The sequence below is a fragment of the Aedes albopictus genome, chromosome 1, assembly GCF_035046485.1.
Source record: "Aedes albopictus strain Foshan chromosome 1, AalbF5, whole genome shotgun sequence".
Lineage (NCBI taxonomy): Eukaryota > Metazoa > Arthropoda > Insecta > Diptera > Culicidae > Aedes > Aedes albopictus.
In genome coordinates, this window is record NC_085136.1 from 189,571,335 (window position 1) to 189,598,178 (window position 26,844).

At 40.0% G+C, this 26,844-nt stretch overlaps 1 protein-coding gene and 2 long non-coding RNA genes across 7 annotated transcripts in view; 2 read left to right on the plus strand and 1 right to left on the minus strand.

Annotated features, from left to right (window-relative positions):
- The window catches only part of LOC134285399 (uncharacterized), a 401,391-nt gene that overhangs the window by 370,077 nt on the left and 4,470 nt on the right, over window positions 1-26,844 (minus strand). The gene's annotated exons all lie outside the window — the stretch shown is intronic.
- LOC115257156 (uncharacterized) overlaps window positions 1-26,844 on the plus strand; it is a 771,557-nt gene that overhangs the window by 172,518 nt on the left and 572,195 nt on the right. The gene's annotated exons all lie outside the window — the stretch shown is intronic.
- Window positions 10,956-26,844, plus strand: part of LOC115254541 (uncharacterized) — a 142,240-nt gene continuing 126,351 nt past the window's right edge. The window contains exon 1 of the long non-coding RNA XR_003891897.2: window positions 10,956-12,970. This is a non-coding gene — a long non-coding RNA (uncharacterized LOC115254541). The remainder of the gene's footprint in view (window positions 12,971-26,844) is intronic.

Below are 26,844 nucleotides of genomic sequence, written 5' to 3' on the forward strand. Positions count from 1 at the left end.
TTGGTGGTGTCGATGTGGGCATGATAGAACCGATTGATAAATCGCTGAGATCAATGGTTCTCGTACCACGATCGGTATTTAGAGCAGTAGAATCATATTGCTCAGCTTCCACCCGAGGACGTTTTACTCCGACTTTCGGCCACTTCCGAAGCGAAGGTGTAATCGATTGATTCACCCGATTTCCACTGAGTTGAGCTGACGACAACACATCAACCTTCTTAGTTAATTTACCAACGGCATCAGCAAGCAGCTGCACTTGGGATGATAAATTATCCGGCGTATCACCCGCGTGAGCGGAGGGCTGGGCATCCAGTTTATCTTGCAGGTAGCATTTAATACTCCGACCGTTCAGTTCAACCCGGCAGTCGTTGCAAAAAAACACCGCTTTGCCCTGCGAGAGAATGTCTCGATTGGCACGGTGATTGAATCCACAGCACTGCTGGCTAATGTGGAAAAAAGCATCACAAAAGCCGCACCGCACGGGCTCAATATCGTTCACCTCCAGTTTGCATTCTTTGCATTGTTTCTTCTCCATCTCCATGACTGCTAGTATATCGGGAAATATAGCAAATTTATTTCCGATTTTTTTGCTTCTTCGAGACCGATATTAGTTTATCTTGGGCACTTGAAGAATTAACTTTTCGCAATACAACGGACGCGACAAACGTTACGAATTTTAGACTAATTACACGACGAAAAACATCAAAAATAGTAGACGACCAATATGTGCGTGATTGTTAACGAATCGTACACTATACTCATGATCTGCCATAGCTGTTCTCGATCGATTGTATCATACGCCGATATTCATGGTCAACATTAAATGGCGTTTTTCGAAGGTGGACATTTACCTTAAACACCATCATTCTTTCTCTTTTCAACGTTTTGTCCTTTCGACATGTTGTCCTTTTGACGTTTTAGCATTCGACATATTGTCACCCATTCATGTCGGAATGTTTCACACTTTTGTGCATGGTAGAGAGTTCACAGTTCACACTTTTGTGCATGGTGCATAGTGTGTTTATTACTCTGCAATGCGGCACTGTTCGCTTGATTGCATAACTCGTAGGCGTTATGTGATAAATTGGCACTATGCTATGAAAGTTGCAAGGAAGGGTAATTGCTTTTTCAACCTAAATCGGTTCTAGCGATGGACATGTGAATTGAATATGCATTAGATGTATAGTGGATCGGATAGGAGATGTAGACTTTCTATATACAGTCATTCCATAGAAAAACGATATAGTGCAACTCCGATTGGCGTGAAACTTGGTGGGTTCGTAGTTCTTCGAAAATAATTAGACCCGTATTTTTTTTTTATTTCATCATTAGGGTGACCAATTTTCAGATAGGGTGGTCCTACAAACCAAGGTTTTTAAAAACTATTTTTTTTTCAAAAAATCATAACTTTTGAACCAGTTGATCGATTTTAAACTTCTTCTCTTTGTTTGAAAGCTAATGAATTCTAGTTTTCAGGAAAAATACGTTGAATGGGCCATTCGTTTTTGTGTAAGAAATATGCACATATATTAGTTTTTTCACGTTTCCATGGTCTCGGGACCAAAGAGGTCTCCTGATTTTTTATTTTTATCAGAAAACTCAGGAAATTTGGCGTAACGTATAAAAAAATCAGAGATGTATGTTTTTTAGTTTTTGAGATGTGATTTTTTGAAAATAAAAGGCCATACAAAACATTGTTTTTAATTTGATTATATTTTGAATCCTTATACATGTATGGATACCAAAAAGACCAGGAGTCACTCAAAAAAGCAATACAAGACATCGTTTTACGAGAGTTTACAATTTTAGAGCAGCTAGTATCAAATTATATGACTCTCTATATACAAAAAATCATATCTCAAAAACTAAAAACATACATTTCTGATTTTTTTGATGCGTTACGCCAAATTTCCTGATAAAAATATAAAACCAGGGTACCCCTTTGATTCCAAGACCTTGAAAACTTGAAAAAACTAATATATTTGCATATTTTTTTTTTGCACAAAAACACAATTTGGCAAATTTAGCGCAATTTTCATAAAAACTAGAATTCAATAGCTTCCAAACAAAAAAAAAGAAGTTTAAAATCGGTTAACTGGTTCAATTATTTTAGTTTTTAAAAACCTTGATTTTTAGAACCACCCGATCTGAAAATTGTTCACCCTAATGACGAAACAAAAAAAATTCGGGTCTAATTGTTTTCGAAGAACTACGAACCCACCATGTTTCACGACAATCGGAGTTGCACCATATCGTTTTTCTATGGAATGGCTGTATAGACACAAAGTGCGAGAAAAGTAACGGGCCAGGGATTGAACCCATGATCTTCTGCATACGAATCAGAAGCTGCAATCACTATACCACCAAGCCCGTCTACAAATAATAAAAATTTCTAAATGGATATCTAAAACAATCCAAGGAGGAATTATGGCAGGAATCGCTGCGCTGGCGGAATCTAATCATGGATATTTGAAGGAATCCAAGCAAGGGTTTATAGTTGTAATCCCAGAGGCATTCTTGGATTAATTGCAGGAGCAGTTCCTGGAGTAATCCGTAGGCAAATATCTGTAGGAACCCAATGAGAAATTCCTGAAGGAATCTCAACAGGAATCCTTGGGGAAATTCTAGGAGGGAGAAATCTCTTGAGAAATCCATATAGAAATCACAGGACGAACTCCTGCAAATTGTTGAAAACTCCTAAGAGAAATCTGTGGAGGAATGCCATGGGAAACTCTTGGAGGAATTCACGAAGAAATGAAATTATGTTTGTTTGCAATAAACATAGTGAATTTATTAACTTAACATCTTTCAAGACAAAATTTAATGAAAACTTTAGATCAGAACGTTAACGAAGAGTTGCATATTCAATGAATTGTAATTCAGGCATAGATTCAAGTTACTTGCAATTCTTCAATAACCGAGAACTACCCAGAGCATACCTTAGCGACAGCCGTAGTTGGGAGAGAATTGTTTGTTCAGCGAATGTAAGGGTTGAACAGAAGTCACTGTGACATACTGTGCAACCATTACACGGTGGGACGAATGGCCAAAAACGTGAACTTTTTTCAGTAGCGTCTTTAAACGTGATTTTATCGGCATGGTATCTTCGGATGAAAATTTTATAAAAATAGGGCGCGTCGAATGGCGTTTAGTTTTAGTTCGCAACTTTGCCACAGGCGGCGCTGTAAAATCCAACTTTTTTGTTTGACGTTTTTTCAATATGGTGTCTTCGGCAAAGTTGTAGATATGCTCAATACAAATATCTTTGCCGAAGACACCAACCCTCTATCTCTACATTGCTTCAAGATACAGACGTAATTTATGAATGACCCCCCAAAAATCGTTCTATTCATATATATCGAAAAAGCGCAGTTTTAGAAAGTTGCAATGTTCTACAAAGTTGTGTAAAATGCCAAAAGAAACAACTTTGTAGAAGTGAATAGGGTTCTAAAATGGCAATAGGGTTAGTTATGGCTATTTTTGAGTTAAAAATAGCCGTTTTTCAAGGCTCAATAACTATCTTGGATGCAAATGGATGCAAATCAAACCCCACTAGGTTCAATATGTATTACTATAAGTTGAATATCCTGATGTTTTCGGTTGTATCCTCGAGTATCCTTAGCAGGGGTTCTTAATCTTACTAGAGCCTATTTTTGACGCTAAAACAATAATATCTGTTTTTGTATGTCATTTAGAACCCCATTATCTTCTGTGAAGTGATAAATATTTACTATTCGCATAATTGTATGCTTTATTGCGCCTACAAAAATCAATTATTATCGAGTTCAATCAAATTATTTAAAAAACACTGCATAGAAGTGAGCTAAACTAGACGGTCATTTGTATCCAAGTGATCTCACCAGCAAGCAAATTTTATTCGTGTGTTCAAAACATAAATGTAAATCTGGCATTCGATTTGAGTAGGCCGAATCAGGGTAGGAATCACAGTCAACATACGACCTATTCAAAACGAACGCCAGAAATATACATATTCTTTTTCAGCACGTATAGTAGCCGAACAAACAGCAAGTCTAGAAAACCTGAAATCATTTGCGTTAGCATTGGTATCCATTTTCCCAACTTTCAAACATAGCTACAAATTGATTTGTGGAAATGAAAAGGAGCATTTTCAGTTATCGGAAACAACATGACAGGTGCCGAACAAGCGGGAGAGTGTGTGTGTATTTATACGGGAAGCTCAAGGAACACATGGCACAAGTAACTCTCGATCAAGCCAGTAAAAGGGTGAAATAGCTTATCTAAATTAGTTCTAATACTCCAACACATACCCAAAACAACTTTTATGATTTTTGATTAGAGAAACCTTTACTTTTCATCAAAGATGTTGTGCATATCTACAACTTTTTTGATAACTAGAAATCATTAAAACATTTTGTATACAAAAGCTTGTTTGCATTCATGCAGGATTTATTTAGAACATTCTCACAGCGATCGAAAAATTTCATGCCTGTTACGCCTTTGAGTGAATTAGAAAATTGGTAATTGGGTATTCGACATTAGAAACGTAGTGATTTAATATGAGCTGACTTTCTGCTTGTTCGGTTACTATACGTGCTGAAAATAATGTGTATTTGCTTGCTGGTGAGATCACTTGGATACATATGACCTCACTTAGCTCATTTCTATGCAGTGTTTTTAAAATAATATGATAATAATTTGATAATAATTGATCTTTATAGGCGCAATAAAGCATACAATTATGCAAATAGTTAATATTTATCACTTCACAGAAGATAATGGGGTTCTAAATGACATACAAAAACTGATATTATTGTTTTAGCGTCAAAAATAGGCTCTAGTAAGATTAAGAACCCCTGCTAAGGATACTCGAGGATACAACCGAAAACATCAGGATATTCAACTAATAGTAATACATATTGAACCTAGTGGGGTTTGATTTGCATCCATTTGCATCCAAGATAGTTTTTGAGCCTTGAAAAACGGCTATTTTTAACTCAAAAATAGCCATAACTAACCCTATTGCCGTTTTGGAACCCTATTCACTTCTACAAAGTTGTTTCTTTTGGCATTTTACACAACTTTGTAGAACATTGCAACTTTCTAAAACTGCGCTTTTTCGATATATATGAATAAACCGATTTTTGGGGGGTCATTCATAAATTACGTCTGTATCTTGAAGCAATGTAGAGATAGAGGGTTGGTGTCTTCGGCAAACATATTTGAATTGAGCATATCTACAACTTTGCCGACGACACCATATTGAAAAAACCCAAATTAATCCACCTAGTGGTGATAGTGCCTTTCTCGATGCATATGTTCTCACGATCTTCCCGTCGACGTAAGTCAAAGTGTTCCTGAATCTTGATATTTTTTAGGATAAGCAATCATTTTATCAAAGCCATCATTGAATTGACTTAAAACTTATTGATGGCACATAGTCCGATGTTGTGTTCAGCGTATAAGCAGAGCTTAATAATATCAGATTTCTCAGTTGACTGCTTGAGCACCTTCACTAACATTGGGAGCTGATCAATATCAAGACGTTACAATAAGCTATGATATAACTTTTAACACAATCACAGATCACTTTGCGGTCTTCGATAAAGTTTTTTCTACACATTCTAGGTTATATTTTATTGACCGTTGAAAACAAGAACGTAGAGAGTATAGTGAGACGTCTGTTTGTATGTGGGTTCAATATGTCAAGATTTTGTTCTCTTACACATATTTATCGCTTGCATTGATTTTATTTACTTTCGTAGTTCCGGCGAAGCATCAAACGCTGGTTGTGCAACCCTACCGGTAGTCTCTAATGTAGTATGAGTCTATTTTCTAGTTAACCGTTCCTCAGGTTATTAAAAAAGCCGTGATGTGGTGTGTCGCATGGTACATTTGATTACTTTCCGGAACAGGTTCCGGAGCACTACCGGGTTTCCCAAATATAGTCTGAGGCAATAGCATTGCTAACGTACATTAGGTTACCTAAAAAAAACAACACGATTGGATTTATCTTATGCATGGGTACAGATCACTTTTACATTTGACCACTTCCAGGGGGATACCCAGAACTAATTTCGAGACACTACCGGTTGTCTAAAATATGGTCTGAGGCTATGTTCTTACGAATCGATCATCGTGTTATCAAAAAAGGGTCTGCAGTTGGCCTAGTGGTTAACGCTATGAATCGCCAATTCGGAAACGGCGGGTTTGATTCCCGTTCCGGTCGGGAACATTTTCTCAACTCCCTGGGCATAGTGTATCATTGTACTTGCCACACAGTGTACAAAATTCATGCAATGGCATGCAAAGAAAGCCCTTCAATTAATAACTGTGGAAGTGCTCTAAAGAATACTAAATAAAAGAGAGGCAGGCCAAGTTCGAATGCGAACGTCGAGCCATAAAGAAGAAGTTATCAAAAAAGCTGCTCTTTGATTTACTGTCAAACCCCGCGTATTCATGACTCTTTAATACGACACTTTTTACTTTGTTCATTCGAAATTTGTTGAATTAAAAAATGATCAAATGTCACAGCGTAGTACACTGTAAATCCGAATGATACGATATTGTGATATTACTCACACCCGCAGCGGCTCCTCGTGCAGCTGCTATTTCCGAAAGTTCTAATTTGGTGCTTTCCGACATCCGTTTGGTGATCAACCGCAGTGAACCTCGGAAGCCAACAATCGTAAAATGAAAAAGCTATCAATTCGTACCACCACAATATCTGAAAGATTTGTGTTCAAAAACAAATCATACAATCTATACAAAACTAAAATAAAAACTATACAAAACCAAAAGAGTTAGTTTATTGAATTAAAAGTTTACCCAGGTAATTTGACAGCAATCATTGTCGAATTAGCGTGGTTTTATGGTACGACACGCATGGATTTGGTCCAATTTCACATTTGTATTTTTTTTTTTTTTTTGTATTTGAACCTAACTTCCATCGGACTCCATTGAGTCTACATGAAACGCCAACTATCTAAAGCTACATTTAACATTATCAAATAGGGCCATCACGAATTAGTCTGTTCTTAAAAGTAGTGGTCGAAAGATTAAAATCAAACAAATGGTAACTTTCGTTGAACAACATGCACATGGCCCTTATCGGCTCATTCTGTCCGTAATCCGTACGGTGATAGTCAAGCCGCAGAAAGTTAGTATTTCTTAAAGTTCTTGCAGGAACATTGAAATTCAAACGAGAAAGGATGTTCGGTGCATCGATTTCGCCTTTCAACAGTTTGGCCATAAACATTGTCTTCATTAGGTTCCTCCTTTTCTCTAGAGATGCCATACCTATTAACTGACAGCGGTCAGAGTATGGCGGGAGTTCAGCAGGATTGTTCCATGGCAAGGTTCTCAGAGCAAATCTGACGAATTTTCGCTGAACGCTTTCAATCCTATTAATCCAAACAACCGCAGTAGGGGCCCAAACAACAGCAGCAGATTCTAGAATTGACCTCACTAACGAGTAATACAGAGACCTAAGACAATATGGATCTCTAAATTCCTTGCTGAATTTGAAGATCATTCCCAGATTCCGGTTAGCTTTAGACAGGATGTTCGTGTAGTGCTCGGTGAAATGTAGTTTTGCATCCAGGAGTACGCCTAAGTCCTTTACAGTATTCACCCTCTGTAGCGTTTCGCCTTTCATCGTGTAGTTCCATGTTAACGGTTGTACTTTTCTGCTAAATGAGATAACCATACATTTCCGTACGCTGATGGTCAAAGAGTTGCGTTTGCACCAATCCACAAACATATCCACTATCCGTTGAAGTTCTCTGCAGTCATCAATTGATTTCACAGCTATGAATATCTTAAGATCATCGGCATAAATTAGCCTACAACCTTCAGGTAGAACGAAGCAGACGTCATTGAAAAATATTGCAAAGAGCAGCGGCCCCAGATTACTTCCTTGTGGTACTCCTGAGGGGTTTGTGAAAGAAGCAGAGACATAAGCACCAACCCTCACGTTCAAACGTCGACCAACCAGATATGACTTCAGCCATTGAACGAATCTCGATGAAGCACCCAAGTGTTCCAATTTATTCAATAGTGCTGGATGATTTACCCGATCGAAAGCCGCCTTTAGGTCCGTGTACACCGTATCAATCTGAAATCCTTTCTCCATGCTCCGAACACAGTGTGAGGTGAATTCAATCAGATTGGTCGAGGTGGATCGTCCGGGGAAGAATCCATGCTGATCCGGCGAAATGTAATGCTTAACACTTTCGAAAAGGCTTCCTCCAATCATGATTTCAAAAAGTTTAGACCCAGCGCATAAAGATGTGATGCCACGATTTACCACTTTCGGTTCACATTTTACCACTCACCGATTGTCCCTGATGTGGTTTTAGACTAGTTTTATTATTTTAATTATTAAACAGTTTTCCTAAAAAGTCGCAAATTGATGTAATGCATGTATGGGTTTGGTCAAGGGGCCTGCAACTCTAAACTCTTACTAAACTATACTAATGATGTAGCAGTAGTATCCGTAGTATTCCTAGTATTTTCCAATCAAAGCAACGTTGCCAACGACGGTTGTCAAGCGTCGTTTATTATAGGGTTGTTTCAGTCGCTTTACCGACGCAAAATGGAAGTGAAAACTTTGTTACCCTCGAGCTAGAATTGGAAGGTATCATGGAAGGTATGTAAGCTACAGTACAGATTAACCGTTTAACTATATGATTGGGAGCAGTTTTCCTATAATTTGCGTCATTACGTTTCAGGAAAAAAGACTGGCGAAAATTCCCTGATTTGGATACAAGGCGGGTCGGTTAGAATTAATGGAAAATGTTCGTTTCCTTCGGGAATTGATGCAGAGAGTCTAATGAGTGATCACAAAGCATCCGAAGGACAACGTAATGGAGAATTGTTATACGGTTCAATGTGTTCCAACACACTCATCTGCGAACGGTAATAGTGGCGGTGGACACAACCAACCGGTGCGGATTTTGACGTTTCTTGGGAGAAAATCGAAGCAGTTTCATTTTCCTCCTCAACCCTTCACCCACCGTTCGTTGGCGCCAACCGATTGCGATCCTCTAAAAACGCCAAAATCTAATCCGGTAAGCCGGTTAGTTGTGCCCGCAGCCGCTAATACCGAAACAAATTTAGAAAATGTAGCGAAGTAGTTGACGATGCGTGTTTCAAATATGAAAAATAATGAATAAAATGTAACTAATTAGCTGATAAACGTTTATTTTGCCTCCCTAAGAATGCGCATTCCATAATGAAATATGAACAGAACGATCCACAATGCAGTTAGGAGCTGCAATTATCAGATTGATATACAAGTAAGTGACATATCTCTTCTTCAAGAGCATGACTTATCTTGTATATCATCAAAGCAATCGGGCTACTATGTTGAAAATATTTTGTTAGTATTTCCTAGTATTTTCGACTACTATCAAAAGTTTAGAGTTGCACGCCCCTTGGGTTTGGTTCATTTGTGCATTTCGCCAGTTCCGGCGAGGCACTCGAAACTGGATCCGGAATTCTACTGGTCTGAGACTATTTTCTTGCTGACCGTTCTTCGCGTTATCGACATTTGACCACTTCCGTCGGGGCACCTGGAACCGGATTCGGCACACTATTGGTTTTCCAAAGTATGGTCTATGATTTTTTCTCTTGTTAACCGTTCATCAGCTTACCTAAAAAGACATTTAATGTGTCGAATTTATGGGTTTGGTTCTCTTTTACATTTGACCACTTCCGATGGGGCAAACGTAATCGGTTGCGGAACACTACCGGTTGTCCCCAATATGGCCGGAAACTTTTTTTTCAAATCAAGATGCCTAAAAATCCGCGATTTGATGTGTCACATGCATGGGTTTGGTCCCCTTTTATTTTCGGCCATTTCCGGTGGGACACCCGGAACCGGTTCCGGATCACAACCGATTCAGATATGATCTGAAAATATTTTCCTGCTTACAGTTCATCACGATATCAAAAAAGCCACTATTTGATAAGTCTCTTGCATGGGTTTAATTAACTTTTATACTATGCCACCTCCGGTGGAACATCTGGAACCGGTTCCAATATGGTCTGAGAATGCTTTCCTGCTTATTATTATTGCTTATTGCTTATTCCTATGCTTACTGTTCATCGAAAAAGCTGCGGTTTGATATGTCGCATGCACGGTTTTAGTTCAATTTTATATTTGGCCACTTCCGACGGGACACCCGGAACCGGTTCCGGGACACAACCGGTTCAGATATGGTCTGAGAATATTATCCTGCTTACTGTTCATCAGGATATCAAAAAAGCCACTATTTGATATGTCACATGCATGGGTTTGGTTAACTTTTATACTTGGCCACTTCGGGCGGGGCATTTGCAACCGGTTCCGGAGCACTACCGGTTCCGATATGGTCTGAGAATGTTTTCCAGTTTACTGTTCATCACGTTATCGAAAAAGCAGCGGGTTGATATGTCGCATGCATGGGTTTAGTTCACTTTTATGTCTGGTCACTTCCGGCGGGCCACCCGGAACCGGTTCTGGGACACTACCGGTTCAGATATGGTCTGAGACTATTTTTCTGCTAACCATTCATCAAGTTATCGAAAATGCCGTAGTTTGATGTGCCGCATGGATGGGTTTGTAGCCTTTTCATATCTGGCCCCTTCCTGGGGTACCAGTCCGGAACACCTAAATGGTCATAACTCCGGAACGGCTGGACCGATCTGAACCATTTTCAATAGGAAACAATGGGATCAGATTCCGCGTCGAATGAACCGTCGGTCATTAAAATCGGTTGAGGTTTACTGCCAAAAAGTGATGTGAGTTTTTTTTTTGTACACATACACACATACACACACACACACATACACACACAGACATCACCTCAATTCGTCGAGCTGAGTCGATTGGTATATAAGACTTGACCCCTCCGGAGGCTCTATCAAATTTTCGTTTTTGGAGTGAACATATAGCCTTTCGGTACACCTTGGTGTACGAGAAAGGCAAAACGTCAAACAAAAAAGTTGGATTTTACAGCGCCGCCTGTGGCAAAGTTGCGAACTAAAACTAAACGCCATTCGACGCGCCCTATTTTTATAAAATTTTCATCCGAAGATACCATGCCGATAAAATCACGTTTAAAGACGCTACTGAAAAAAGTTCACGTTTTTGGCCATTCGTCCCACCGTGCATTACCTGCGCTGCCATGACTGTTTTGTGACCATGTGTGTTGCTTGGGCTACTCTAGAGTGCTGCAGATGTGTCTTATTCTCCTTTCAGACATTTTTAACAGCTTTGCACATCTTGTCACTTTGTACAACAACCTGGTAACTGTTGTAAACGATGAACAAATAATGAGTTCAGTAAGCAGGGCTTTTTACCTAAATACGAAGTTCCGTCCATTACACTGTTTTGACAAGAATCAGCGCTTGTTTGTGTTTTCAAAAAAAGCAGAAACAGTCTCACCAAACGATCGCCAATATTCAGAACCCATCTTCTTAATCTGTTCTCCGGGTTTATGAAATGGTATTCATTTTATAACACTGGGTTTATCCATGTTAATGACAAATGATAGTTGTTACAATATCAGTTTCACTGTAAATGAGGGTATCCCATATTTAATATCAAAAATTTGCAACAACCCATTCGTTCGTATTCATCCGGAAGAAATTACACCAGAACTGAAAGGCTTACTTGAAAACTAAGTACATGTTTGGAAGTTTCATTCAAGTCACAAAAACTAAAATCTTTCGACAAAAAAAAAAATCGATGTCTAAGGAACTATCCATTCTGTACGCTATAACTCTTCGTACATGTGGCTCTCCCAGAAGCTGGAATGTGCCAATTGACAGCTGAAAAACTAGGAAACGATCAAAAGAGGAAACAGCGGAACGAAGTTGAGCTTGGCTGACAATACGCCCTTACTGCCCGTGTTGTATGCTGTCGATGATGTCGTTGTCATCGTCATCGGAGATAGAGCGAATGCCGGTTTGGTTCCTACCGTGCGATGCAGCACAAACCACTGTCAGTTTTTCCGGCAGCAAAGGGTGGGGGAAGAAATAAGTTTGATGACAATGAAGTTCTCTGGCCGTGGCATATGTGGAAATTTCGTTGGAAAATTGAACCGAGCAGAGCATATTGTTTTTTGGTTGCACTATGCTGGCACACAAACTGCTCCATGTCGTCCATGTGCGACGGAAGGGGTGCCTATGTAAGCTCTTTCGGACGAGTTGATTAAATATTCAAATTGCTGTGCAGTTTCTCTATTCGGTTCGTGGTTGTTTTCGGACTCTCATCAATTTGGGAAAATGCAGTAATTGGCGAAACATTACTAATTAGAAGTTTCCGTTCGTTTTTGTGCATATTCATGCAGCCATCAATTTTGGATGTGACAGTTTTCATGGAAACTGACAAGTTCTAAAATTGTTTCTAGGAGCAGCAAAATCGTTTGTTTGAGTAAATACACTGGTTTTCCATGCGCATAACTGTTGATCATATTCACGCGGTTTAGATTATTAACTGTTAACAAGGAGATTTGGTTGTATTTCAGTGACGAAATTAGATTTCTACTAAGCCTACCTTGATAGCATAGAACGAGCTCACCAATTCACATAAAGATCTCATAAGTCGTGTCAAATATTTGGTAAAACAAGCCTAACAAATGACCAACACAACGTGAACCACAGCAACCTTGGATAAATGTCGGACTTCAATGGTAAATATTTGGCATAATGACAAACAGTCTAATGGCACCTTAAGTATGCATCTCTTCGTTGCTTCATTGGCATTGGTCAAACGACGAACATCGCATTAGTCAGCAAAGACTATCACATATGTATCAAGAGAAAAATAAATACACTCTGACAAACACGAAGGGGGAACGAACTGTAAAAATGCTGAAAAATTTAATGTGTAAGCCGAAGCTATTCAAAATAACTCTTTTTGTTTCATTTCAGGTACGGCAAACTTCTATTTAAACCCTTACTTTTGATTGAAACAGTTTCTGCTTACGATGACTTTTTATGGGTACGTATAATTTTCGTCTATTACCTATATAAATGCAGTGGCATACGTGGAACCGCACAAAACTTGTGAATGGAAGGTTCGATTTTGGTAGTCTTATGTCGTTTTTCTTTTTAACCTGGGTTGGAACTGGATTGACGGAAAATGTGTAAACAAACAATCGTCAAACAAACTTTAGTACAAGCGAAACCTATGTCGGGTTCGGGTTGATACTGTGATCTCATCCAGTTCCAACCTAGGTTGGAACTGGATCAAAACGAAAAACGGCATTAGTTTTGTACTGTTAGTTTTCGCCCAAGGTAGGTTTATGAGGCAAAAACATGGACAAATTGAGAGTTTTTGAAAATCGATCTTCCATACATTCCGACCGGGGACTTGGTCTTGGCTAGAAACTTGTAACGTAAAAAAAATGTAGATAGCAATATGAAGTTTGCCGGCTACAGCTAGTATAATATACCCAATTTACGTTTTGCAATTACGTTATGAAAAGTTCTACTTTCAATCATTACTACTCATTACTTCCGCAGAAGTTTTAATACCTACCGTGTATTTCGACTGGTTTGAAATCTGCTCCTTTAGAAGAAAGTGGCGAACTTGAAGATTGTTCCTTCTTCCATTCTATTCTTTTTGCATACCCAAGTAACATTTTCATTTTATAAAAAAACTAGAGGATTATTATAACCATATCAAAAAAACCGTTGCCAAAGCAACATTATTCGCATTGCTTCTACCATAATCTTCGTATTACAATCCTGCTAGATCGCCCATCCTGTAGAAGGTTTTGAAGTATATAGTGCAAACTTCAATAAAAGTAATCCAGCATTTGTGGCAACCTCTTTTAGAGAACTTCACCTAGTTAAATGCAACCCCCACTAACCATGGCTTTCATCATAACTGTCCAGAATTTATAAATTGTATTTAGTGTTGATAAATTCTTCTTGAAAATGAAAACAAAACTGTCAGATAAATAATGTAAATAAGACGGCCAAAATCTCTAATTTTGCGGGGCTTTTTTTTTACCAAGTGTGCTCTTAAACCAATTGCCCCATGAAATTTAATGTCGAATATGCCAGCATAAATGCGAAAAAACAAGCGCCCCCTTCGAAATCGTTATTTAAACGAGACAATTGGCGTTAATTCAAAACTGTAATGTTTCGTCAAAATTCTTTATTTTTAAGAAAATATCCAACTTTAGCATTTCGCTCTTTACGAGACATCATGTTTTCTTATAATTGAGGTGATTTTTCATGAATTTCTCAAAGGAAAGCCACTTTAAAAATATCATGATACAGGAAAAATTAGTAAATCAATATGTCGGCGACGAAAAATTACATATTTTTTTTATCATCACCAGTTTGCCTTCATAAATGCATCATTTAATGCATAATAGCTAAAGATTGCATTTGTGATGATAACCTGCATGCTTAAAAGTTCTGTTAAAAGCCTATCTATAGCCGTTTTGTTATTTTTTTATCATTTGAATACCTAAGCTGGATTGTTTTGTTTATAATTGAATCATCGTTCAAGTCAATATCTCACATTGTGGCTTTTTGCCTTTCTGGAAAGGCTATATGTTCACTCCAATAATGACTTTTTGATAGAAGGCCAGGAGGGTCAAGTCACATATACCAATCAACTCAGCTCGGTGAATTGAGATGATGTATGTGTGTGTACAAAACTAAACTCACGTCACTTTTTGGGAGTAAATCTCATTCGATTTTAATGACCGACGATTCATTCGACGCGGAATCTGATCCCATTGTTTCCTATTGAAAATGGTTCGGATCGGTCCAGCCGTTCCGGAGTTATGGCCATTTAGGTGTTCCGGGCCGGTACCCCAGGAAGGGGCCAGATATGTAAATGTTACAAACCCATGCATGTCACCCATCAAACCGCGGCATTTTCGATAACCTGATGGACGGTAAGCAGCAAAATAGTTACAGACCACTTCTGTACCGGTAATGCTCCGGAACCGGTTCCTGGTGCCCCGCCGGAAGTGGCCAAATATAATAGTGAACTAAACGCATACACATCAAATAGCGGCTTTTTCGATAACCAGTTGAATGGTAACCAGGAAAATAGTGTCAGACCATATCTGAACCGGTAGTGTTCCGGAACCGGTTCCGCATGTCGCGATGGAAGTGGCTAATTAAAATAGTGAACCAAATCCAGGCATATGACACATAAAATAGCTGATTTTTCGATATCCAGGTGAACGGTAAGCAGGAAAATAATTTCAGACCATATCTGAACCGGTTGTGCTTCGGAACCGGTTCTAGGTGTCCCGCCGGAAGTGACCAATTTAAAAACTCAATTAAACCCATGCATGCGACACATCAAACAGCAGCTTTTTCGACAATCAGTTGAATAGTAAGCAGGAAAATAGTATCAGACTATATCGGAACCGGTTCCTGGTGTCCAGCCGAAAGTGGCCAATTAAAAAACTGAACCAAATCCAAGTATGTGACACATCAAACAGCGGCTTTTTCGATAACCAGATGAACGGTAAGCAGGAAAATAGTTTCATACCATATGTGAACCACGTATATATATAAAACTGACGAAGTTGAAGAGTTGAATCCAGCAGAAAGCGTTTGATGTTGACTGAAGAATAGTAGGTCAAAACGCGTCACGCTAAACAAGCTGTTTTAGTTATTTGGCACCGATAATTTCCAATAAATCCACATAATAACATATCTAAACCGGTTGCGTTCCGGAACCGGTTCCAGGTGTCCCGCTGGAAGTGGCCAACTAAAAAAGTGAACCAAATCCATGCAACCCAAACATCCAAAATGTTCGATAACCAGATAAACGGTCAGCAAGAAAATAGTCTTTCACCAGATTACCGGCAGCGTTACAGAATCAGGTTTGGATGTTTCGCTGAAATTACGAATGTGAACTAAATCGATGCAAGCAATTTACATGCGTAGAAAAAGAAAATCATGACAAAACTGCAAAACTGTAGGGATCTTGTCAAAACACACTATTTCAGATTCCTGAGGCTTAATCATACAGTAGGATGGATCAGCGTTGTATGGGAAAACTTAAATTTGATCGCATCCATCCCCTTATGCGTTTTAGGCTGACACAGAATTCGATTTTCTCCTATGTCAACCCCTTTCCATAGGAAAATTTTAGTCGGAAATCAACATTTTGAGGAAGGGCATAAATAAATAAATCAAGATTTTTTTAATTTTATGGTAAGATAACAGTCCCCCAAAAAATTCCATAAAAAATCCGATGATTTCAGCGATTTTGTTTAATGGTTTGGGTATTTTTTCATCAAACACATTTATTATATATCACCATCCAATTGACGAGTCAACGAGTATTGTGACAAAAGAGTAAAAAATGTTTCGTTCTAGAATCTGGAGTATTCTCAGGATTCAGAAAAACTTCGGCTTACGTCGACCTAAAAATCTTGAGTACATATTCGACGAGAAAGGCACTATCACCACTAGGTGGATTAATATGGTTTTTCTTATTAAAATGCTCCAAAACGGCAGCAACATCGTATGATGGCCCTTCTCGCAACGTTATAAATCATTGAGAAACGAATGGTAAGTATTTGAATATTGAGTGTGGCACTTTCAATCGCATCAATTCGCCGTACAAGTTTCTGGGAATGCCGTTAATGAATCTTGTGATGTGGCACGGGCATTAAAAATTACGGGTACACAACAATGATGTCGTTCGGTCACCAGGTTGGTCAGCAGGCACTCGATGCTCTGCTGGTTTAAATGCCATTTGGTCTTAAGGCGAAACTGGACGCATTTCCTCATTTTTTCGGTTTTTGATTTTTTACTTAATAACAAAGCAGTATTTTCAAAACCAGTTTTCCCATCTACGAAAAGGGCGACAAGTTGGATTGCGGAAACTACCGCGCGATCACACTACTGAGTGTTGCCTACAAGATTCTCTCTCAAATTTTATGCCACCGTCTATCACCGATTGCAAGAGAGTTCGTGAGGCAATATCAGGCTGGATTTATGGGTGAACGCGCTACAACGGACCAGATGTTCGCCATCCGCCAGGTGTTGCAGAAATGCCGCGAATACAACGTGCCCACACATCACTTGTTCATAGATTTCAAATCGGCGTATGATACCATTGATCGCGAACAGCTATGGCAGATTATGCACGAATACGGATTCCCGGATAAACTGATACGATTGATCAAGGCGACGATGGGTCGAGTGATGTGCGTAATTCGAGTATCAGGGACACTCTCGAGTCCCTTCGAGTCTCGGTTACGGCAAGGTGGCGGTCTTTCGTGCTTGCTGTTGTAACGTTTTGACGTTTTTATTCTTTTAAGTAAAATAAGGTTTGAATTCAATTAGATTAAATTGATACATTTTTTTGAATATTTTGATTTTGATTTTAGAATTTGCTGTTTTATAATTAATTATTAGTTTTCATGATTATTTCAGTTAATTTGTAGCTTTTGACGTTTTTATCTTTTCAAGTAAAATCTTAATTGAATTGGATTCGTTGATTTGCCTTAGAGTTTGAACCGTTTCCTATGATAGAGATTATCCGTTTCATGTATGGTTTGTGTCTAGGCTAAGCTAATGACGATTCATGTTATGCATCTTATAGGACTTTTTCGATGGCGCTAAATAGTTTTTACGGCCATGTGTGATTTAAATTTGGCGCACTTGTATATAATAGTTTTTAGATTGAATAGACGACTGCTTCAATAGCAGGAAATTTACGTGACAAGAAGATTAGACTTCACTCCATCACTTCATAAATTTATTTGTCTTTGTTTTTCGTTTTGTAGTTATTTGAATTGTGGATTTAGTCGCCAGGGGCAGACACTCTGTTCCCTGAGCATTTGTTCGTTTTTCAAATGGTAATTATTGAAAGTGAATTCGTTTTAGTGTATATTGTTTTAATTTGGTGTCTCGTCTTTGGACCTTAGCGTCCAAGACGCTTTTTATTTTGGATTCCAAGCCATTTTTGCTGCTCCTCGCCCGCCTAAACTGGCAGTCAAACGGAGAGTAGGGAGTATATCCGGCCTACCCGCGAGCGGTTTAAGTACGAACGGGCAGAGTACCGGACTGCCGACACTCCCCCTCCGCACCTTTAATCCGGCGAACATTAACGGGAGCTAAGCAACGTCGACGATTGGCCACGAAGCACCGACCACGAAAAAGCCTGCGCAGGTACGTCGTTTTTAAGTTCATGGCCATGATAACACACACCCACACACATACACACAACACGAACCATTTGACGAGCATATTGTGAAAAAGAATATACGTTTAAACGAATTCCATTGTTTAGTTTTTCCTTGTTTCAATTGTTTTTTTTTTGTTTGTTTATTAAATTATCGTTTAATAAATTCACTTCAGCGACTTGTACTTGTTTGCTTGTTGTTATTTATTTTGTTCTAACTCTTTTTTCATGTAAATTTCCGGTTTTTGACTCAGTTTGTACGTTTTATATTAGATTTTGGAGGTTTTTTAGTTGAGCTAGCGGCCGTTCGAGGAAGCCCTTGAGAGGAAGTCATCACATTAGTCGGGCAAACTTAAATATGAACCGATGGTCTCTCGTTCGCGAGAGTGGCGCAAAAGCCACCGCGTTTTGACAATCTCTCGAGCAATTCGGCGAACGGTTACACTGTTCAACATTGCTTTAGAGGGTGTAATAAGGAGAGCGGAGATAAACACGAGTGGAACAATTTTAACGAAGTCTGTTCAGCTGCTTGGTTTCGCTGATGATATTGATATTATAGCTCGTAAATTTGAGACGATGGCGGAGACGTACATCAGACTAAAGAGTGAAGCCAGGCAAATCGGATTAGTCATCAATGTGTCGAAGACAAAGTACATGATGGCAAAGGGCTCCAGGGAGGAATCTCCGCGCCCGCCACCCCGAATTTATATCGACGGTGATGAAATCGAGGCTGTGCAGATGGAAGACGGGACTTGAAGAAAGCGAATGAACTACGAGGCTACGGTGGGCGGGACACGTCATCAGGATGTCGGATAGCAACCCGACTAAAATGGTTCTCGAGTACAAGAAGATGTGGAGCGCAGCGAGCTAGGTGGGTCGACCAAGTGGAGGACGATCTGCGGACCCTACGCGGAGTGCGGAACTGGAGACAAACAGCCATAGACCGAGTGGAATGGAGACGGCTACTATGTACAGCAGAGACCACCCCGGCCTTAGCCTGATTGGTAAGGTAGGTAAGTATAACAAAATACATTTATAGTATATTTTTCCACACTATTCATAAGCAAATGTTTGCAGTTTTAAACGAACGATTCTCAAGTGGTGAAGAATGCTGTGATATTTTTTATAAATGCCGTGTCATATTGGATTTCTAAATCTGACTACAGAAGGTAATAAAAACAATCGGATGTAAAATTTGGATCTGTCATAAATTTGCAATATTAAATGCTCTCTGTATGCAATAATAAAACCTTTGTAAATTATCACAATAACTGAAAGGTTGTCAAATTGTTTCTTGGGTAAGATTCTTATATTTTTTTCGTCAATAATTGATGCGCCAAAAAAGCTAGTGTCGATTTTCACTGCAGTTGAAAATCCCCAACTCCATGAATTATTCAAAAAACATTTCTTATCGATTTTTTTTTTTAATTTTTGTGTTTAAATTATCTTGGTTTCATGGTAGAGCTACAACGTAGAGGGGATGTGCAACCTTAGAGTAGAAAAAGAAAATGAGCGTCATTTATAAAAACATGAACAAAATTGTATTAATCCATAAAATCGTGCTTTCCTTAGATGTTCGAATATTGAATTATTGTCAGCAAACGACTTCAAGGATTAAGTCAAACCGCCTTCCCAAACTTTCTGTAGCATCTTCATGTATCAACAGGCTGTCGATCTATATGCATAAAACACCGCAGAGTGTAGACTGAGTTGGAACTAAAAAGAGCATCCAAAGTTACATAATACGGTCTTTATGCTGTCATTAACAACAAAGTCTGCATCATCATCGACAACGACAAGAGTAAACTCGACGACGCTCAGCTTCGCAGCTTCTGTCAGGCGGCATGATTTCCCAATTTTGTATAAGATGAATATGCATGCATGCCGGCCGTCACCATGGCATGAGACAATCTCTTCTCATGGTTGGCAAAGTGCAAAACTTTGTAGTGCATGGCTTGGGACTGATTTCAAAGCAACTATAAATAAGACCGCCACCGTTTATGGTATATCCCAGGCGCCTCCAGGCGATGATGACGACGATGCGGACGCTTTCCAATCTCGCTCCGATGATGTGCTGAAATCCAGATCCTGTTCATTATGGCCTCCCAAAAGATAGACGAACAATATGTTTTAAATGACATGCACCAGTAGCATCAGCTGCAGGAAGCAGGAAGACTGTCACTTCAAAAGAGCACTCGTAAGATTGGAACCGCTGAGCTGGATGGTGCCACAAAGACTTTCCCGACACACTTCGCTCCCTTGGCACAGCAGACGAGTTGGGCTCGCTTCGTCAATGCACATTTATGCATGTTTCAAGTTATGCTCGGCTCTCAACTGGTACCACAGTATCTCGCTTTTGTTTATTTATTTGTTCTTCGAACGAAGAGTACCGAAATATTCCAAAATCCCAGTAAAACATTGCCAGTGGGAAGCCACACCATTGGTAGCAGACTCCCTGCAGTTTAGAATTTTCCTCCTGATTTTCCATTGACATTCATGAGGGCATCGATTTTTTTCTACTTTGCCGTTGAGGAAAAATCATAAATATACATGTGTGCAAATTAGCATGAAGTTGAAGATGAAGTTCTACGAAAATTTGTCGCATATGAAAGCCAATTCAAGACTATGTGAGCAAAGAAACAGTTGTATTCTAAAAGAACGATGAGTAAATGAAATGAAAATGTAGTTCAACAAATCGGTAATGCAAACATCTCGATATCTCGATATATTTTGTAGCAGCAACAATAATTTGAACCATCCTTACCCGTTTGAATGTGCGAATAGTGCAAGTGCCCAACTACGGAAGAATGAAAGGCTGGTCAGACTAAGGCCTGAGTTTCCTTTGCTGTATGTAGGAGTCGTCCCCATTCTACTCGGTCCATGGCTGTGCGACTCCGGTTCCGCGAAAGGTCCGCAAAATGCCTGCCACTTTATCGACCCACCTAGCTCACTGTGCACCACGTCTTCTTGTACAAGGTCAGCTGGTTCCCGAAAAACCATTTTAGTCGGGTAGCTATTCGACATCCTGATGACGTGTGGGTGGACGCAGTGTGGACGATGGTTGGTTCTTTCAGCACTAAATGGTCCGCAGCACCTACCGTTCGAAAAAATCAAGAGCGCGTTGCGTTGGTCCTTTGCTCGTTTAGTCCATGCTTCGTGCCCATAAACGATATCCGGTGAAATCAGCGTTTTGTAGATAGTTAACTTCATGTGACGGCAAACTATGTTCGATTGTAGAGTTCTGTGGAGTCCAAAGTAAGCTAGATTTTCTGTCAAAATGCGTCTCTGAATTTCTCTGCCAGAGCCGTTGTCGGTGGTAACCGGTGAGCCCAAGTACACGAATTATTCAACTACCTTGATTTCATCTCCGTTGATATAAATTCGGGGTGGCAGCCGTGGTAATTCCTTCTTAGAGACCTTTGCCAGCATGTACTTTTCTTCAACACATTAATGATCAATCCGATTCGTTCTTCATTCATTATTGTGTCGGATGTACGTTTTCACCATCGTCTCAAATGTGCGAGCTATGATATCAATATCATCAACGAATCCAAGCAGATGAACGGACTCCGTGAAAATCGTTCCACTCATGTTTATCCCCACGCGCCTTATTACACCCTCTAACGCAATGTTGAACAACAATCACGAAAGACCATCACCTTGCTGTAACATTCTGCGAGATTCGAAGGGACTACGCACATCACTCGATTCATCGCCGCCTTGATCAATCGTATCAGTTTATCCGGGAATCCGTATTCGTGCATAATCTACCATAGCTGGTCTCGATCGCTTACGCCGATTTGAAATCGATGAACAAGTGATGTGTGGGCACGTTGTATTCGCGGCATTTCTGCAACACCTGGCGAATGGCGAACATCTGGTCCCTTGTAGCACGTTCACCCTTGAATCCAGCCTGATATTGCTCCACGAACACAATCGGCGATAGATGGCGGCAAAAAATGTGTGTATCTTGTAGGCAGTGCTCGGTAGCGTGATCACGCGATAGTTCCTGCAATCCAACTTGTCGCCCTTTTTGTAGATGGGACACACGATACCTTCCATCCATTCTTCCGGTAATATTTCTTCCTCCCAAATCTTGGCAATGACCTGGCAATCACCAGCCGTATTTTTAAAGCTCGCTAGGTAGTTGATCTGCTCCAGCGTTGTTGTTTTTCAACATGTCAACCTCCCCTTCAATCTCTTGAGGGTTTAGGGCTGGAAATCTTTCGTCCTTTGCGTGTTCTCCTAGATATATTACCGTGCCACATTTGGTGATTGTAACGTCACCATTGAAGTGCTCATCGCAATGCTGCAGCCACCTCTCGACCACATCACGCTCACTCGTGAGAAGATTCCCGCGATTGTCTGGGCACATGTCGGCTTATAGCACGAAGCCTCTGCGCGAGCGGTTCAGCTGTTCGTAGAACTTCCGTGTGTCCTTAGCGCGGTACAGTGCTTCTATCGCTTCGTGATCTCGTTCTTTCTGCTGGCGCTTTTACCTCCGGAAGACTGAGTTCTGCCTGTTTCGCGCCTATCTATAACATGCATCATTTGCCCGTGTACGGTGTTGCAACATTCTCGCCCATGCTGCATTTTTCTCGTTTTTCAACTGTTCACATTCGCCGTCGTACCAGTCGAGGAATTCCACGGAGTCATGTTAGTCGATCCTGAGCGACCATTTCAAAAATATCTGAAACTTTGCACAGTTGTTCAATATTATCTAAATCGTAATTTTTCGATATCAAATTTTTATTTTGAATCACGACTAACTTTACGAAAGGGTGTATGTGAAAATGGTTCAAAAATATTTAATAAACTGCACAGAAAAAATGGTTCGCTCGATTGCTATGAACTTTTCAGCAAAGTTAGATCACAAAATGGTGATTCCTAAGAAAATATACACTGTGAAAAAAAATCTTTTTTAACATAAAAAAATAACAGTTTTGTCACACGGTCCATTGTATAAGCAATCTACCATAAAAATTTTGTGATGGTAAACCAATAAACAAAAAAGTTATAATATTCCAAACATTTCACAATTCTTTACATTTAGTAACAAAAAGAATTATTTTCTGTGTAAATTATTTCGACAATTATAGTTTGATGCTGATTTTATTGTAAAGGCTACCGCCTGAATTTAACAAGTTGTTTTCATGATATATTTATTTGATTATTCATAATTACTATAGTATCTATTAGAAACTTAGACGCGATCCAGTGTAGTGATCAAAAATATTGATCGTGCCATACTTTTTATTGTACGCGGCTGGTGAAAAAATCTCTTAATAGTGTTGAAAACCTGTTGGTAATAAAAATCATGGAAGAAATCTTAATTTTAAGACAAAAGCTGCAAAATAAAAGTTTCAAATGCGCGTATACGTCTAGTTTATCTGCAAAAAAAAAATACCTCTTATAGGACAGACTTTATGATCGGAAGAAAGCGAGTAACTTCAACAACAACAAATGCACGAGAGGTACATACCACAGATAAACAGACGAAACACCTAGAACAATTTTCGTGAAAATCCATCGTCCAGTTCACACTACCACCACCTGGTGGAAATATTTCACGAAACACTGCGTTGTGCAATATCATCAACATAAGGTGCTAGTGTGAAACGTCAAACGCAAAGAAAAACGATGTGCACGCTTCTGGTTATGAAAGCCACAACCAAGATTTAAAATAATCGTTAAAGGAATGGTTAATGAAAATTTCGCCAGTGTTACGTTTGTTTGTCTGGCATGTACCATGACAATTCTCACAAAAAAGCAAATTACTACCGCATGGATATTAAAGATTTTATAGTAAAAATTTTCTTCAGCCACGCAAACAATACCACACTGGTCAGTTAAAACTTATAAGTGATTTTGTTTATTATAATCTAACGAACAACATGAGTAGTCGCTTTCTCAACGGCCTACAATTCAACGCTCTCTTGTAGGCCGTTTGATGGAAAAAATGTTCACAAGAGCTACGAAATCTCACCGAAAGCACCATAGATAAACTGAAAGAGACTGGTTATGCCCAAATGTCCACATTGAATACAAAATTACGTATTTGCACGTCCTGCCGTCTAAACTTTGACAAACGAGCAATCTGTATATCATCGGTAAAGCAGGGCAAAGGAAGTTCGAAAACGACAACAACTGAGAAATTGCCAGAAGTGCCAAGTGCAGAGAGTCATGCCACCGTACCATCTGCGATATCTGTTTAGACAATTCAATTACGCCCCTTTTCAAAAATGCTTTGCAAAATTCTTCCAAATCTATATGCATTTTTAATATTTTTAACATTGCAAAACGCTTTCAATATTCATCTTGAAGAAGAGGGAAAACACTTGTCCTCAAATATAACAGCAAATTAATGAAAAAACGACTGATGCGCGGAGGGCGTGATAAAATCGAAACGCTACTGTACATAAAGACTGCCCCAGAAAGTATGGACGCACCTAGTCTTCAGTTGTCTGGGCCTGATCGATGGTTCTTGTTTCGGGCTTCGGTTTGGCTGTTTCTGCTTACTATAGGATCGAAAGTTTAAACGCTCTTTGCCACGATAAACATTGGAATTCGAAATGGTAACTTTTTGGTCATACCCCGCTTTGTGTTTGTTAGAAGGTTTTTTTAATGAACTCAAACACCTTCATTATTTGTTTATCCAAACGAGGGTTAGCAGGATCTTTTTTTACCCAAAGTTTGAATATGCTTAAACGTGTTATCCCCACCGTGGTGGCTGATTGCTGGTTTCACGATTTTCTCATTTACTCCCACCATATTTTGTTCATTTCTTAAGTGACCTTTAAAACTCTGTATATCGTTTGTGCACATTTTGTCAAAGATGTTCCACTGAATTTTTATATATTTTGAAACACACTGTTGGAATCGCAATAACCGCTAAACAAATGTTGAGAAAATAGGTTGACCAACAGGCTGTAGCTTTCAAAAAGAACTAGTCATCAGTAGTTTTGAAATGCCAGTATTCTTTTACTGCGTCCATACTTTCTGGACCGGTCTTAATACATAATACATAACAAAACCAAAATATTCAACTCACGCAAGGCCATTAACAATAAAATCAGCAACAAACTGCGATATCCGGCCGAAATAAGGCTGATACAAATTTAATTTTGACTTTTTGTCTCCCCCCCCCCCCCCCAAAAATGTTTGGCTAGAATTAGCATTTTGAGGGGGCACATAAAAATATTTATCAAAATATCGGGCTTTGGTTAAAATTCTTTAGCAAATCCGATGTGTTTTTAATATTTTTCAAATTAAATGCTTAATTATTTTTATCCCCCCTCTCGACCAGCCAAAGAGTGGTGGGACAAAAAGTGAAATTAATATTTGTAACGGCCTAATTTACACAGAAAAAAATACCAAAAGTGAGAATTGTGAAATGTTTGAAATGTTATAACTTTTTGCCTTTCTCGTACACTAAGTGTACTGGAAAGGCTATATGTTCACTCCAAAAACGACATTTTGATAGAATGCTCGGAGGGTCAAGTCACATATACCAATCAACTCAGTTCGACGAATTGAGGTGATGTCTGTGTGTGTGTATGTGTTTTTTTTTTTTTTTTTTTTTTTTTTTTTTTTTTTTCTTGGTGGTAAAGCCTTTATGCCTTCCCGACACGCGTTCGATAAGCATGACCAGTGCTACCGATTTCGTCCATCGCGTGCCAGTTCGTGAGGGACTCACAACAGAGAAGAGAACTCTGAACCCTACGCCTCTAACCTCCACCAAGGTCTACAGTGCCTGCTTCCCCCGGATTCCACTAGAAGCGACTACTTCGGGGGGGCTGTGCTCATGCACTTCACTTGTTATCAGGCATAGCTAGTCGCGCTAGATCGCTGACTTTATCTCCGACATAACTGCTGCGCTCTCATGAGCTTTATCTTAATCACGTAGCTTTAACTGCTGCGCTCTCGTGAGCTTTGACATACTGCTGCTGCTCTCCAAGTTGACCAGTGGAATGCCGAGGTCAGTTCGGCAATGCCAGTTGGAGGGTGGCTATTCTACTTCGGGTGGCTTTCTCGCTGCGTTCGTTGACCTTTTCCTGGGCGAACCGGTTGAGTGCCGAGGTCGGTCCGGCGACTCCGGTTGGAGGGTGGCTTCCGGTTCGCTGGCGCCCCGACGACTCGAACCCGGTTGATTCGACGTAGTTTCTTGCGACTCAGCGTAGTCCCCGGCGGTGGAGCTAGCTTACTCCGACGGAGAGTTCTCCGGCGGTAGAATATCTCCCGAAACCGTTGTTCGCGTTGCGTATTCCTTCGATGTTGATTGGCAGGGTGTCGAAGTCGGTCCGGCGATTCCGGTTGGAGGATGGCTTCCGGTACGCTGGCGCTCCGACGACCCGAACCAGTGGTTTTCCACGGGCGCTGATTACTCAGATAGTCCCCGGCGGTGAATCTATCCTACTCCGACGAAGAGTTCCCCGGCGATGGAAGATCTTCCGAACCGATACTTCCCAGATCGGTGCCGAGGTCGGTCTTGCGATTCTGGTTGGAGGGTGACTTCCGGTTCACAGGCGCCCCGACGACCATTCACTGGTGCTTCTCGCGACATACTCGTCCTAGTCCCCGGCGGTGGAGCTAGCCTACTCCGACGGAGAGTTCCCCGGCGATGGAAGTTCTCCCGAACACGGTGGTTTGATCCCGACCAGTCAGGTGCCGAGGTCGGTTCGATGATTCCGGTTGGA